Source organism: Mytilus trossulus, chromosome 4, assembly GCF_036588685.1.
Source record: "Mytilus trossulus isolate FHL-02 chromosome 4, PNRI_Mtr1.1.1.hap1, whole genome shotgun sequence".
Lineage (NCBI taxonomy): Eukaryota > Metazoa > Mollusca > Bivalvia > Mytilida > Mytilidae > Mytilus > Mytilus trossulus.
This window is the reverse complement of record NC_086376.1, coordinates 75,514,395-75,532,838: the sequence shown is the minus strand read 5'-3', so window position 1 is coordinate 75,532,838 and position 18,444 is coordinate 75,514,395.

Sequence of the window (18,444 nt, the reverse complement as noted above, 5' to 3'; positions counted from 1 at the left end):
ATTATTGATATAATGAAGGACGAACTAGAGATGCTTGTTTTATTTTCTATATCAACCATGCATACTAATATAAACAAGCACAAGTAAATTGTTCCAGTCCAACATTGTTTAGTATTAAAACTGGAATCATTAATATTATTGTGCTTACCACATCATCGAAAAAAAACTATCATGAAATTTAAAAGTGAAAACAACAGATGACTTTTGTTTATACCATTTGTAAATAAAATTGAATTGTTTAAAATGTGGTGAACTATATGAGTGGTTTTGTCAACCTCATTTGGCAGTAAAACGCACCGCGTGATGTATACAGCAAACTACCATACATTTTTAAAAAGTATTACCATCCAAATACAAATAAAAAATCGAAGAAAAATATCTTCATAAATCACATATCTATTAATGTGTGAAATATGTATTACTGATGAAGTTGAAATTTGGCATTGATGTTTCAATTTAACAGTTTTCGATTGATTTCTACCAATTGTTTCTGATCGGCACTTACCAGCGTTCTAGTATTTCCTCTATCCTTGAATCATGGTGTCATATATTTCCTGAAGCTTTGACAAGGGTGTTTCAATCCTAATGACCTCATTTGTAAGTTTTCGAAATGATAATTAAAATTAGACTAAGAAGGAGTCAAACTCATAAATCGAATATAAACTGACAACGCCATGGCTAAAAATGAAAAATAAAAACAGTCAAACAATTGTACACATGACACAACATTTAAAACTAAAGAATAAGCAACACGAACCCCCCAAAAAACTAGTGGAGATCTCAAGTGCTCTGGAAGGGGAAGCAGATCCTGCTCCACAATTGGCACCCCTCGTGTTGCTCATGTTATAACAAATCCGGTGAAAAGTATAATTCGGTAAGTCAAATTCATGAGAGGGAAGGGGATTGTGGTTACGACGTAAGGAACATATCTTATAGCGTCTGTGAAATGGTTATTCCATAACGGTCAACCAACTCGTGATGGCGTCCGTAAAATTTACTAAGTGATGATTTCAACTTCACCATTTGGATCTCTTTGTTAAATAGCCTTCTTGTAAGCAGCAACCTTCTGTGATCGGGAATGTCGTATCAATTGGGAGACATTTGCGCCGTAAGCAGGTGCTGATGGAATGTTGCTTCTTAGAAATTGAAAGTTCACAATTGGAAAGCTGAAATCGTCTCTTTTTTCGTAAAGTTTTGTTTTCAACACACCCTAATTGTCAATTTCTAGATGTAAGTCAAAATATGAGGCCGACTAAATTGTATCTGTCGTATCTCTAGTTCGATAGAATATATGCATACAACATAGTCACCGACTTTTGAATTATTAGAGAGCATCATCTATATAGTGTAAAATAAAGTTAAAGGATATTGCTAACTTCTTATCTTTCTTTCTAAGACGTTTCTGTATGAAGTCAGTCTCACAGTAATGAATAAACAAGTTGGCAAGTAGAGGGACACACTTTGTTCCAATTGGAATGCCGACAGTCTGTTGAAAAACACGTCCTCCAAATGTTACAATAAAAGTGAGAATGGAAATGGGGAATGTGTCAAAGAGACAACAACCTACCCAAATAAAAAAAAAACAACAGCAGAAGGTCACCAACAGGTCTTCAATGCAGCGAGAAATTCCCGCACCCGGAGGCGTCCCTCATCTGGCCCCTAAACAAATATATACTAGTTCAGTGATAATGAACGCCATACTAATTTCCAAATTGTACACAAGAAACTAAAATTAATATAATACCAGACTAACAAAGGCCAGATGATCCTGACTTGGGACAGGCGCAAAAATGCGGCGGGTTAAACAAGTTTGTAAGATCTCAACCCTCCCCCTATACCTCTAACCAATGTAGAAAAGTAAACGCATAACAATACGCACATCAAAATTCAGTTCAAGAGAAGTCCGAGTCTGATGTCAGAAGATGTAACCAAAGAAAATAAACAAAATGACAATAATACATAAATAATAAAAACAGACTACTAGCAGTTAACTGACATGCCAGCTCCAGACTTCAATTAAACTAAAAAATATGTTTTTAATCAAGAAAACAAGAAGCATCTAGATAATGTCAGATTCAGAGAGGTTTTTGCCTGAATCAGAGTGATCCTTTACAAAGTAGGATGTACCCATCCCTAAAACAAGATACTTTTTATGAAACAAAGCAATACCAACTCTTTGAACTTGTCTTTTAGTTTGGAATGAGGAATACTTGTGTAAAGTGTAGAAAAGTAAACTGTTTAAATTCTATTGCACGATCTTCAATTAAACCTTCAACTGAATAAGGTTTGCACATGTGAATATTCAGATATGAAAAAGAAACGATTCATGATTTGAAAAGTTTATCAAGGGAATCACCATGAAAACCAACAAAAAATCATTCTTATACAGGTCAAAAGAGTGCTTTACATATTTTTCAATCTATCACATAAATAAAAAGAAATTGCAAGTTCTTATCTTTAGATTTGTATTATATTGGCTTTACATTTATGTTAATATCGGGTCATACAACAAATGCATTCCTCAGAGGTCATCTCGGTGATTTTTAATATGACGTCTTGTCTGGAAAGCTGATACTTTAATTCAGAGCGCATTACGTTATGCGCATTTGGTGATTACAATTTATTTTATGTTTGCGCACAGCTTTTGATTAAAATGCATATAATTATCATCAGTGAATTTTACTCGCAAATGCACTAGCAATGCGCGAAAATTTAATGCCCCGTTAAAAGAGTCCATGTATTGTTGGTTGTTTCTTGAAGATGTTTTCTAATTAAGGTGAAAATATATATATATGTTATAAATCAAATATGATAATTTGAATCAAATCGATGAGCACGAATTTGACAGCTAATGTCCCTCTAAAGTACATGTTTCAAACATTTCAAATTACGTAATGCATCGATCAAATTAGTAAAAAAAAGTAAAATTGTTCACACCTGTTATGAGATTTTTGAAAGATTCGTGCAAGATCTGACAAATATAAGTTGTTAACAGAATTTATCAAAAATGAATATGATATATTTTTAGAAAACTAATCAGTAGACGTGCTGAAATTAAATCAAATAATGCATAATACTTAATAGTATCGCTAAACAAATAAACAAGTATGACGAGAGTATCAAAACCTAAAAATCACAAAAAAATAATGAACTCCGAAAACAATTCAAAAAGGAAAATCCCTTATCAATTGTCAAAAATCAAAATGTCAAACACATCAAACGAATGGATAACAACTGGCATATTGCTGACTTGGTACAGGCATTCTATCATGAAGAAAACGATCAATAAAACCTGGTTTCAAAGCTAGCTAAGTCTCTCACTTGTATGACAGTCGTAGTATATACCTTTTTATTAACAATGATGTGTGAACAAAACAAACAGACACAAAAAGTAATAATGTCAAAAATGAGAGTGCAGCAGTTAACACAATTACGTTTCAATGTTCAATCACACTTTTCATGCGTAAATAAAGTTTATGGATTTCAAAAAGAATGTGTTCTACACTATACTGTAATTCACCGAAACAGTTGTAAACATAGCTTAATAAACTCCATCTTATTCAAAATATACATCGGAACTTGTGAAATTGTTTTTTTTTTAAGTTTTAAAGTTTCATTATACAAAAACATACAGTTTGGAAGTATACAAACAGATATGTACATATTAGGAAACTTTCAATATCAAATATAAATTGAGTAAATAAGTCATCGAAATAATGGACAGCAGTTGACAATGTTCTAAGCAGAAAACTTATAATGCAGCGGCAAGATCTCCAACATTAAAGGACACGAGAATGGAACAGAAATAGTTGCCAAAGAGGCAACAATTCGACCAAAAACAATCAAAGTCCGCCCGGGCTTTCAACACAGCGAGAAATTCTGCACACAGAGGCGGGATTTAAATTACCCTTAAACAATAATGAAATTATATACTATTTCAACAAAACCACGAATGAGCTCGTTTACTTTGGAAGGGTTGTTAATCCAATAGCGCTATGGGTCATGTTGGTAATGAAAAGTTTAAAGAGTGTTATATTATTGCATTGTGTTTTACACCAGCAAACAAATTTACACGTTTTTTTTTCATGAGGAGTTGAATGTTGCTGTGGGGTGATTGTGAACCATTCAATATTCGGTAATACCTGCTATCTTTTGTTGTTTGCAACATGCTTGTATCAATTAAAGTAAAGAACCCAAAATTAATAATTTGAATACACAAACATTTTAAGGGGTTTGGAAATTAGAACTCATTTAATTTTGCAGAAGTACATTTTTGTGTATTATGAAAACAATGACTTACATTCTACAAAAAAATAAAAAAATGTCTACTAACATTCGTTTTGAAGTATATAAAAATATCGTTTTTTCAATGTCAGAACTAGTACTGTAAGAATAACCTTCCTCTGTCAAACAACGGGCTATAAAGCAAAGAAAAGACAATCTAAGCCTCAGTATATATAAACAAAAAAGAAACAAAATAAGTGTTGAAGGTCGATTTTGCCTGCAGGTTTTCCAACATTTAGTTAATCAATGAGTAGAAAGGAAAATTGTCTATAAATGTCTTAAATGAGTTAAGTGTTACATTATACGTAGAAATACACTATATTCTATCGAGGAATGTCATAATTCTAGACCCATAAAATTTTAAAGAAGATAAACGGGCTTCAATAAAAGATATATTGACGAAATGACGATATGCATATACAGGCAAACACATGTTTTTTTTTGTATTCAAATGTGTCACATGGGTTTGAGAAGAAAGATAAAACAGTGAAGGATTGATACACGTGAAACTATTAACCTATAAAGCAAGCAAATTATTGTCCGGTTGTTATGATTGTTTTTTACTCTCTGCCATATTTGTATTTCGTGACATTTTGCAGTTGAATTAAGATCATCTATTTTCTTTTGTTGATAGATTCATATTTTTTCAAATCGAACCTATTAATTTTTGACATTGGCTTAACTTATGGTTGATAAAAATTACTGTAACTGTTCATATCTTTGTTCGTTGTTGTCTCACTTGCAATCACACAAAATCTCTTTATTTTTGTACAAAGAAATTTTTCATTTTCTATTTGTATTTTATCTTTATTCCAAACAATTTACTATATAATATAACTTATTGATATAGATTGAAAAGATGTTTTTATTTTTTTTATTTGATTGCTGCTGCAAGATTAACGATATTTTTTCAAGCTTCAACTTCTTCAATGACTGCATGTTGAGTACATGGAATATGCATTATCATACATAAAGAAATACAGATAACATGAACTCGATTTACGAAACCATTTACAAAACATGAGACATTCGTTGGCTCATTCTTGAAGATCGGTTAAGGTTTTGGTTTTAAAAATTCGGATTAGAAATATCATGAACTCAGAACAAAATGAACCACACAATGTGCATGTATAAGTATTGGATGATAGTTAACTTAAAGGGCAACATCACTAAAAATACATCGATGCCCTAAGAAATGTTCTTTGTCGTTTGTGTATGGCTAGCTGCTACATGAAAGCAATTTTGGTAATGTCTAATCATTAGGTTGTCGATAATTTTAAAATTCAAAACATCCGCAAATCAAGTTCCTTTATAATAAGTTAGTTTAAATTGTTCTCATATTTTGTTTTAACGATTCTTTCATTTTAGAAATAATTTACATTTGGGAATGTCTTGCAGTGTGCAAATGTAACAAATAAAAAAATGAAATATAAATAAAACTTTAATTGGTAAGACAAACCAATGTCTTACTAGCATGTGTAAGAAGAGTTAGGATCACTTTAAATGCATGGAATGTACGTATCATCCATCGTGAATTTCATATTCGCTACTTATATCTTTTCAAATGGTATAAATAAGTACAAAGCATGCTATTTTCCTGTTGATACTGATAAATCACATGAACAAAAGTAATGTAGTGAGCTTTGCGTGTTTCACACCTCACACTAATTGCAAATGTTTTACAATATAAAGTTGCTATGTGTAATTAACATTGTTTTCGTGTCTATTTTACGAATGTGGAAACAGTTAATGTGTATCTTACATTGCACAGATACCTGCTTTACGTATGAAAATATGCATTTCTATGCCAAGGTGAGAATAATACACTTATTGCAGCTAAACGGAATTTATTCCAGGAAGCTGGCCTACTCATTGGACACATAATTTATAATACTTAGTAACGTAGACATGTAAATTCTGACCGAATTTCAATGATTAATTTCATAAAAAAAAAAATTCGCATTTCGAATAATTCATACTTTAGAAAACAGTTCATATAAAAATAACACTGCTATTGATATATAGTATGTCAACACCGAAGCGCTGACTGCTGAACTGTTGATATCCTCGGAGACGAAACGTCCACCAGCAGTGGCGTAGACCCAGTGGTGTATATAGTAATCAAATGTACAGGTTTATAATTAAATACGCCAGACCCACGTGTCATCTACATAACTCATCTATGACACTCAGATCAAAATTGTTAGAAAGCCAAACAAGTATTAAGTTGAAGAATATTGAGGACAAAACAAATTCAAAAGTGAGCCAAATACGGCTAAGATAATATATGCCTGGATAAGAAAATCCTTACTATTTCGAATAATACATACTTTTGCTAACAGATAATTTATAAAAATAACCATATAGCTGATAGTCATGTCAACCCCGAAGTGCTGACTAGTGGGATGATGATACCCTTTAGAACGAAACGTCCACTAACAGTGGAATCGCCCCTGTGTTGTAAATAATTATCAACGGTAACAGGCTTATAATTCAATACGCCAAACGCGCGTTGTATCTACTTAAGACTCATCAGAGATGCTCAGACACAAAAAAGGATATAAAAAGGCCTTGTGGATTCGTGCCTTCTAAGTCAGATGTAGACCAGTGTTTACGCTACGATGAGTACGAATACATGGCTGAAACATTCAGCATGTAAGAGAACGTAAAATGTATAGTGCGTATTAAGAAAATTTATGCTCAGTGTTTCACAGGTAAAAGTGTTTTGCTCATGTCAAAGAACCTATGTTTTCAGCTGCAATCAAAGTGAATGCCGGCTATCATCAGTCAAATAACTCTAAGGTCCTGAAGAATTATTTAAAAGGAATAGCGTTAGCTTGATTGGTCTCGTTCAAGAGTTGTTATTTGTTCGAGACTATTTTGGGATTATTAAAGAAAGAGTACTCATATTGTGTTGTGTTATTATATATTTCAGCTTGTTCATTTAAAATTGAACCAACTGTAACATCGTCGCATTTGCATTTTGGAATTTGTGATTATGAAACAACTTAGATGTTGTCTCATCCCAAACGCCAGTTGACTAGAATCGAAATGCATGTGAATATAAAAGGATTCAGTCAATTTCATTCCAAACAAACGCACGAGACTCAGTATATTCTTTTAACACAAGCTTATACTATATAAGTAAACTCCAATAGATTGATCTGATCGTTCTATATTGAATTTATAAGCTGGTTATTGTAATTGATCTTACTAGTTTTGAACTGTTGTTTATTAATGTTATTTATGTGAAAACTATTTGTTCTCGGTAAAGTAATCTGAATCCATCTTAATATCATCGTTTACCTTAACTACAAGATGAACAGTGTCATGGGATTTAAGGCAATTAAACAGACGTGTTTATAGTAATTCCGCTTGACTTTCTTTATGTTTTCCACAAAATATTCCCCTACTTTTTTTTCAAGGCAAAATCTTTTATGACACCTGTCTATATACTAAGAACAAACATACGTACAATATCTTTGTTTTTAGTGACTAGAAGAAATAAATATAATAACTTTAAGAATTACATTTACCGGTTATGGACAACCAATTTTGCAGGACTTATGTGTCTTATTAAAAAATTTTAGAATGTGCAAGTCATTACTACCACACACACAATAAACTATACAGTAGGTATTGTAAAAAAAAATCTATCAAATTTACAGCTATGTTCAGTAATTTTTTTTTTTTTTTTTTTTAAACAAATTACTTACCCTGGCTGCAAATGTGTTATCGTTTGCACGATGAGAGGACCCCATATGAACTAAGGAGCTTTACTCTTACTTAGAAATTAAGTAAGCTGAATACCGTATTGATACACTTATAAAATCTCCAAGAATGCTCCTTTCTACGAATAGCATAGTTATCTTTGTGGTGACTTATGTTGATGTTTTTTTATTTTTTTATTTGTATGTTGTATTGTGTTGTTTGTTTTCTCTTTTTATATATATAAATACATAACGGGAAATGCACTTAAAAGCACATGCGTTATGCTTTTTTCTTTTTAACTATATCAACGATACATCAAAAGTAATCATAATAACAAATCACACATTTAGTGTATTTGACACCTTGTAATTCAGGAATCTCAGTGTGGAGGCGTTTTTCAAGGCTGTAAAAATGAAATTTTCTGTTTACCATTGATATAACGCAGTTTGATAATTTATTTTTTATTTCATTTGAAGATGAGATTATAAATACAATTATTAATTCTGTAGTAAAAGCTTTCAATAAAATTGTATTTGTGTAGATGCTGTTTAGATTTTTTCATTTATCAGCAATGATTAATACTAAACGCCAAACTTCGCATTAGGCTTTTAAATTTATTTTTATCCCTATAAACGAAATGTTTGAAAATCTGTTTAAAATTGCATTCCAAATATTATCCTCTAATTAATCATGATATATACATCTGTATTAGCTAACAGAAATATTTCGACGTCAATAAATGGAATTTTGGTTTAAAAATTGTCGTAATAACCCGTTTTGAATAATTCTATCATAATGTCATTTCCATTGATATTCTAATCTAGATTACTTAATAAATGTTGTATTGTGAGAACAAGGGCAATGGCCATATGTTGGTCATTTACAAAATGTTTTACTGAGAAAAAGTGCGTACATTTAGATAATCATTATCTTCTTTTCAAATATGAATGCAGATTTCTGTTTTTATACAAATACATGAACTTATCCAAATAAAATTAAGAATGGACATCGGGAATGTTTCAAAGAGACACCACCAAAGAGCGGAAAACAGCCGAAGGCCACCAATGGGTCTTCAACACAAGCGAGAAAATCGCATGGACCTCCAACAGGAAATCTTACACTCTTTGTCGATATAAATTGAATTCGAATTCAGCTCGCGACGATGCAGCGTTCAAGCTCGTATCAAATAGGTGGTCAGGCATTAATCACGCAAGATAAAGTTTGTATACCACTTTAAACCGCTAAACTCTGGTGAAAATGAGCACAACATTGTTGAATTTTTTTTTAAGTTTCCTGTGCTTAAAAGTACTCATTTCTATCACTGCTGCAATAGCAATGCGTAGTACATGTACATTTGTACATAAACTACATTTTGTTTTTGTTTTAAGAGATCTATGTGAATCACAATTTCTTGCGAGTGGAAGTTAATTGATTCTTTTTTTATAATAAAAATTAATGTTGAACCAATTCTTAATTTTTTATTTTTTTTTATATATACAATGTATATATCTGCACTCTTATGAATTGTTTGAAAGTTTTGTTGAATTACACGTACAATCATTGATGCTGCGTTTTATTGATAACTTGAAATAACCACGTTAAATCTGTCTGGCAATGAAGATGAATGAAGTATTTATGTGATATAATTATTATCATCAATTTCTACTGATTTTCAAAAGCAGGGGTCTAAGCTTCCTGCTGCATTTTCACATAAAACGATAAAATGTCCTTGGTATCACAATTACACCCACTGTATGCAATCGACAGCATTAAATAATGAATTTCAAGTCTTAAGAACAAGAAGATTCGACAAAGCAATCATCGGTATTACAAAAGGTCTTTTATACTTAAAGCGGAATTCTTAAGAAAGCAAACAAAGTTCTGGCTATATTAAATTTTTCACTTGATTACGTCAATAGTGGTATATTTGGTTTTGAACGTTCTAATTAAAGATATTTTCTCGGTTCTATCATTGTAATGATGACGTATAGTAACGATTTGAAGGGTTTCACAGAGGTGAATAACAAACAAATATCTCTTTGAAGGGTAATAATTCTCGTTTAGAATGTTTCTTTTTTACAAGAATAGCTAGTGACGATAGACTTAATGAAGCTGAAAATTACAAGATCATTAATGTTAAGGATATTCTTATGTCTTTGAATCTCAAATTTCAGCCTTTCATGAAAAGCGTCAAATGTATTTTCATTATTGACAGTAGAACTTAAGTAGAAAAACAGAACACACAACATGCATCTGAATACAAAGCATGCTAATGAATTATTTACTTTATAAATATGCTAAAAGACTATCTTGATTCTGTATACATAAAAACTTCAAATGCGATAATTTTTTAGTAAAAACACATATCATCATGTACTTTTACTGTATAGCCTTGTATTTTAGTAGAGGTCGGTCATTTAGAGACGTATCAACCTTATCATATACGTTGACGTATCCGCATCTGCAGATATACCAAAAAAACAGTATATGATCCCGAGCTTTAATTTTATGTACTTTCAATAATGAAAATGGGCAGAAATTTACAAAACAATAAGGCAATGTCGAGTTTTTGTTGAATATTTAACCCTACTTTTAAAGATAATATATATTCCGGATAGTTGGAACAGTTAACAGGCATGATAGGAGTAAATACGGTAAAATCGTTTGTTTGTGTATGAACTTGTGCTCACGTAGAACACCAAATTGATATTTGACAAATAGAGTGATACTCAGTACTTTCTATTACCTTTTATGATAAATCGCAAATGAACAATATTCAAAGTTCCATACATATATATAAGTAGATACATTTAATATTTTTTTTTGTGTTTATTTATATTAGATCATGAAATATTTTTTAACTAGAATGTTAAAGGATTGCGTACGATATTCATGTACCTGCCCTACATTGGCTCCTTTTTAAGGGCATGTAAAAGTAGTTGATAAAACACCTTATTTTAAAAAATTTCAAAACACCGCTATCACAAATATTGAAAGTATGTTTGATTGTTTCGAAGAGATTCTAATTAGGTTTTTTAAATGAGGTATGGTCTAATTAATAAGCTCGGGATCACATAATATTTGTTTATGTATCTGCAGATGCGGATACGTCAACGTATACGATACGGTTGATACGTTTGTAAATGACCGACCTCTAATTGGGTGAACTATCCTGGCTGACCATGTAATCAGTTAACCCATTTACCATGTGACCATAAACGAAGATCGATTATCCATGTTAAAATCGGAACACGTCAGTATGATACAGTTATTCAGGCTTCACTGGAGATGTCATACGATATTCGCGGGGTCTTCACATAACAAATGGTCTCTTATCCCCGGTTTAGTATTTTTCTCGAGTTTTGATTGGCTTATAACCGTCGAAAAAAGACACATATCCCCGAGTGTTGCTGACCAATATACCCTATTAATCGCTATCGATTAACTCTGGAAAATCACGCGCGATTTCTTCAGTTTCGTGGTTATTGCAACTGGAAATTGAATTCCGTAGATTTTCCATTTGTTAACCACTAATGATTATAACCACATACAATATGTTCATGTTCCCTACACGTAGCTTTGATCCAATCGTATTCCTAGAACAATATAGGAGGTAAGATAATAATAGCTCATAGTCCCTGGCAAGGTGCTATGTTCCATTTACCTGACGGCTTTGATGATATGAAACACTGATAGGGTTTTATGAGCCAATTTTGTCTGTAAAGATCAAGTACAAATACCATATAATATTCTCAAGCAAGTTCACTAACCTTGTGATATTAGTGTTCTCACTCGTCTAGTGTTTCAATCGAAAATAGTTTTAGGTATCTATAAAAATAAACAGTGCTTATTAATAAAGGGACAAGGATAGACTATTTAGAAATTAATACTTGCATTTGCGGCTGTACACATTGTATCAAAAAAATAAAAAATAAACCCTGCAAAATGAATATGAGTTATTCCAGGTTGACTATGAATTTGTTACTGTAGATTATATCATGCGATAAATAAATAACAATAAGGGGATGAGATATGCTTGCCAATGAGACAACTATCCACCAAAAATCAAATGAAATGGATGAAAGCTAAATAATGGTCGGCTATACATATATACATATCAAAAAGCCCCGTAATGAAAATATGAAACAATTCAATTGAAAAATTAACTGCCTAAATAATAACAAATCAATTTACGAAAAACAAAAATGAAAGACACGAACGAACGAACGACAACCACTGTACAATAGGTTCCGGACGTGGTTGCTTATAAAATGTGGCGGGGTTAAACTAGTTTGCTTGCGCGAAACCATCCCTCTAATTTTGGACAGTGGTGAGGACAGTACAACATAAGAACAGTTGGTTTCGTACATTATATTGATAGTTTACGTATCAGTTCATCTTTGCCTCTCGTAAAAATCCCTTTTTTGTTTGTTAAATGAAAAGATTAGATATAACATCAGAATATATTCAATTTCAACAAACCAATAAAGTTGTGTTTTATATTGTCTAGTGAGATAACGTGTTTTGTTTACCAAAAAAACCAGACATGAGTAGATAATTTCTTAATGACATAATTTGATTACTAAAGAAAACTACTCATATGTTGAAAGCTATCTAGAATCTCGCTACACAATATTACACAGAATACAATTGAACCACAGATACGAACGCTTCTTCGTTTCTAGTTGTGATTGCATCTGCATGAAGCAAATAAACCTGAACTGTTATGGCAGAAAGGATGTACTTTCTAAATAATACGAACACTCGTATCTGATCAAACGACTAAGTTGTGCTGTTTTATTTAAATATTTTAGATGCTGTATCACAACAAAGCGTATTCTAATTAGACAGAAGTGGCGCCAAGTGCGAACTTGTTGCTTGATAGTAGCACGAAATTTGCTTTTTTACAAAATACCTGTCATTTTTTATCATTCTCAAGATTAAAAATATATACTGTAACATATGCTGTACATCAGATACTTCCTCATGAAAATTACAATTAATCTCGATAATAAAAGATTAAGTTTTGATCTTCTGTCGTTTTTTTTTAAATTCAGGAACAGAAGTGTCCCGTTGCATGCAATCGGATGGAGGCCATGGGGAAGCCGGAACATATCAGAATGGAAAATTTACAAACAAATGTTTTTCCTCTGTCAAGTGTAAACTATAATTACCTCCAGTTTAACCTGAATTAATTCCTGCTTAATTTTACAGGGTCCTCCACGGGTTAGTTGGCCGACTATCTGTGACAGATGACCAAGGAATTGGTCTTATTATAGTATTCATTGATACATTCCTCGATTGTGACAACCCACAAAGAAACTAACCTCCGAATTTGTACTTTCCACGAGCAACACGACGGATGCCACATCTGAAACAGGATCTGCATACCCTTCCTGAGCATCAAGGATCACCCCTCCTCATTTGTGGTGGTATTCATGTTGCTCTGTCTTGCTTTTTTTATTTATTGTTTAAAAAACTGTTACTTACATTTTTTTTTTTTTTTTTGCCATGATTTTGTCGGTCTCTATTCGACTATTTGGTCCTTCCTTTTGTATCTTTCGTTAAACAATTATGAAAAAACACTTATGATTTTTAAAATTTGTGATTTAATTTTATTCTTTTATCCTTAAAAACAATTACCCCCTTCTTCAAGTTGAAATGAACACCAGTGAGTCTTTCGTACGTCTTGAACTGCTTGTACATGTAGAATGGGCATTACAATTGGGCCGTTTTACAACTCAATAAACCATGTTAGTATTTCCCTCTTTCTACAGCTTACTCCTCATTGATGAAAAGTTGTTGCGGTGGATATAAGTTTTTTCATAATTTTATAAATGGAGCTTATCTTCATCTTCCCCGAAATGTTTTTACCTAATCTCTTTAATGTTTGGCAGTTTAACAATATAACGTACAGTTAATGACATAAGCGGCCATAACAATAAAAACAAAAAACTTCGCCTGATATCTGCATCTCATATTTCTACCCCACATCACGAACACTGTTATTTTATTTATAATGTTGCTGTTCAGAATGTTAGTATTTTTATATGTCTGAGATCATGAGATTAGTAATAGAAGTCGTTTAAACCAGATAGACGTTAAAAGCTGTATGATAGATTTTGTCCGAATTTGTTTGAAAGTCTATGTTGCTGGATATACAATGTAGTGTCAAGAAATATGAGTATCAATATTTAACATTTTAAAAACTAATGATTATATTTTAAAACTAATGATTATATTTTAAAACTAATGAATATATTTTAAATTAATGATTATGTTTTAAAACTAATGATTATATTCTTAGCTAATTATAATAATATCATACATAAACTGATAACAAACATGTATATATATATATATATGTCTAAACTTAAACTGTGTTTCATACATTTGGACGGTGGTGAACAATAAACTTAAGAAAAATAGTTGGAGGGGGCATCAATGACTAAAAAAACTATATATGTATATATTTAGACCCTTCTACAACGAAATTTGTTTTACATGCACAGGTATAAAAATTGCGGTTTTTATCCAACGCAATCATAGGTTTGAACGTAGATTTCAATTTAGACTCGTTTATATTTTTCGTTTGGGCTTGTATCATATTTTCCCTCCGGTTTATATGATCCGTTAATTGATTTCTGTTTAGTATTAAATTTATATTAAGATCCATAGTGTTACATCTTGTGATCAAATGCGTTTTATTTAAATATACTTTTTCATTTTTTTGGTCTTTTGGAAAATGTTTGTGCCGTATTTAGACCCTTCTACAACGAAATTTGTTTTACATGCACATGTATAAAAATTGCGACTTTTATCCAACGCAGTCATACGTTTGAACGTAGTATATATATACATGTATATATTTATGAGTTCTTAGATTGGTTTGAATGCTTGTTAACTCATACCGACTTGAAACAAAGCTAAAAATTAAAAATAGTGATAATGGAAACTAACTAAAGGATAAGAGCAACAAAGATTTAACAAATAAGCAATACATTTAACATAAGGGCGATAGAGGTTCATATACTAAGTCCTTCTTAGAACATTAGGTTAAAGTGTAGTATGTTAAAGACCCCTACTACTACATAGCTGATTATTGTTATAGTATGTCTATCTACATTCAACATGCGTTCATTTCAATTACCTTTGTGTACCTTAATCTCAAATTTAAAAGATCTGAAGTAATGAGTTAAAATATTCACTAAACAATTGAGAGAAAGCATCATCAAAATCAAACGAATCCTAAAGATAATATGCATCATCAACTCTCGCGATATCAAACACCCAAAGAAATATGAAAGTGCAGTTAAGTGAAGTATTTGTTTCATTTATCGATGCATTCCATGACAAAGTTCCATAAATCCTTTAAGAAAACTGTTTTATATTAACCTCATGGCAATTATTTTATCATTTTCGTTTAAGATTTCGAAACAGGCAATCATTGCAGACTATATCGGTTATATAAATAGTAGGCCGAAGACATAATAACAGGCTATTAAACTCGTTTGCCACTTACAGAAAGCTCTATTGTCTGGAATACTAAATATATGCCATATTTTAGAATACGTTATATTTTATATTATAGTTCAAAATTGATTAGTAGAATCCCCTTTTCCTCCCCAAAGTGAAATGGAAGAAAATGAAACAGAAAATTTGGTTATTCAATTGATTACAAGCATGTGTTATGAGTTTACCCAACCCCCTTTTCCTCCATGGACACAGATACGATTGGTTTCTCTAGTCTCCATCATACTATATTCTTGCAACTTTAAGTATATTTTAGACTGTAAAAGTATGGATCTTTGGTATTATTTAATTCTTTAGTTGTGAAAATGTATTAATAGCTATACAAGAAAGCATTTTTGTTGTTCACAGGCTGTGGCGCTTGTTTTAACCTAGTAAATAAAGATGACAAACTGCATAAAACCGATCTTTTATTTAGTTTTCAAATTAATGTTTCTATTCATGTGTTTCAACGTATTTAACGTTATATAATTGTAAATCTTGTCTTTTCCATTTGTTTCTTAATTTTATGAATTTCCTTGCAATATGAGTCGATTAGTAAAAATCAATTATAAGCCATAAATGACATCAACGATCCTCGAAACACCGTGAACAACACGACGGATGCCACTAGTTTAGTACATTATAAAAATAATAAGATGACAGTAGTGTAATTACTGTAACAACAAACGAACAACACAGTAGTTCATCTTTGAATTTTTGTGTTGTTTTCTGTGAAAAATAAAATTACCAAAATACCAAACTCCAAAAATAAATCAAAACTAATGTCCTTTAACAAGTTAATTATTGTTTGGTTTCGTCTTTCCTGGACCTTTTTTTTTCTCTCCAAATGAGCTTTTGTTGGTGTTTCCTCTGTAATTGACCACGGTGTTGTAAATTATCAATTAACTGTTGTTTGTGTTTCGTCTTAACTTACTTTATCGAATACACTGTTGTTTATATTTTGTTTTTAATTGCTCATGTTGTTGTTTGTTTAACATAGTCCGTGGTATTGTATTGTTAATTTGGCTACTTCTGACTTTTGTTTTATAATTTTCTAAACAATTCATTAAATGTCAAGAATAGTTAATTATTCCAATGCGTAATGCATGAAAACATGCAATTTATATAGTCAGTTATAGAATTCATATGTGCGTCATTGAGTTGCTTAACCTTTCTGTTATATATCTGTCAGAACATTTAAACTAAATAAATATCAGCAAATTATGTAATACCACTGACTGAAAATTCACAACCAACGAATTATAAAAGTTTTAGCATTGAACATAAATGTAAATTTACTGAATGTACTCCTAGTTGTTTAAGTACGTAGCATATACAATTTGCACATCTTACAATTTATCAGACTCGATCGAAATATTTCAGAAGAAAAACGTACACAGTTATTAGCCTTATGTTTAGCATAAAAAGGAAACCTGAAGTATTATAACAACTCTTATGTTCATACAGTTTGCATACCCATAATTTTACTAGAGGACTGGTTTGTTTTAATTCAAACTAATGTCATCCTCACGAGTGTTTTAAGGTAGATCAGAAGTATATATTTTTTGAGACAGGATTTTTTTATAATTTGCCAAAATGAAGATTTTACTATGCTCTTTTCAAAAGTTTATTAAAAAGTATGGGTCACCGTGCTATTGTTCAAGCTATGAGGCATTGAAATTTGCCAAAATTTGGTTACTTTGTTCATGAAAAAACAGATTAGTGTGCAGAAAAAACATTCTATGAGATAGAATTTTGAAATAAATTGTGAAAAGAAAGGTTTCATAATATGTTTTAAGAAAATAAAAAGAAAACATGGTGTCACCGAACTTGTTTTCTTTCTACAAGTAAAAATAAAAAAATTCCCTATTAGACCAGTATAAATTTTGTACTAAAAGAGTAATCTCCCCTTAAATGCCTAATTTGAAAAAAAATATTTTAAAACCAAAAAAAAATGATATTTGTTAAAATATTTCGTATTAAACGATTAATTAACAAGTTTTCTTAAAAAGAAAAAAAAGTCTAACCATGGAAATGCAAATCTGTCTCCAAATTTGCAGATTTAGGCAAACACCTAGACCGATTTTGTACTGTGATTGTACAATCCAAGATGGCGGTATACCATGAATCTACCTAAAGTGGTTTTATCATGCTTGTTTCGACATTTTTATTTTAGTAATTACCTTCAACAAAATGTTGTTTTTTTTTTAATTTGAAATGCAATTGAATAAAAAAGAAATCGTTTGACAACAGTATAAACAATTAAGCTATGAACGAAAATGCTATTCACAAAGTGATTGTAAGCATTATTTGCGGTATACAGAAATGAAACTTGTCAAGGTATTATATTTTACGTCCCAATTCCTTAGTTCTGTATACCGCAAATAATACTTGCAATCACTATAACAGTACATATTACATAAGAACATTCATTTATAATAACGTTTTCTTAAAGAATGATTATAAACAATAAACATCTTGTTACTATATGTTGGACATAAATAAACTATTACAAAACCCATCGAATATCCATATGCAAGTTTATTTGCAATATAATTAAACAGATGCTCCTTACATTGAAAAATAGGTGAGCTTATGATAAGTATTAACTTAAGTACCCAGCAGATCTTATTTTATGGAGAAGTAAAAATGTTAAAACAACGAATTAATAAGAAAGAAATAAAACTACTTTCCATGAACTGTGATTACAAAATAATCTGAATTTCATAGTGTGCAATATTCATGCAGTAATAAGATAAAACACTTATCTCTTTGATACGGAAATATGAGAATGTTACGCGCTCCAGCTGAAAGTATATGGTATTTATAGGACCTACTTGCATTTTCTATCAATATTCTAAATGAGTAGTTTCAAGGTCAATTTAAGCTGATTTTATTTCATGCAAAGGTTATTTTTTCAAATCTATATTCTTTCGT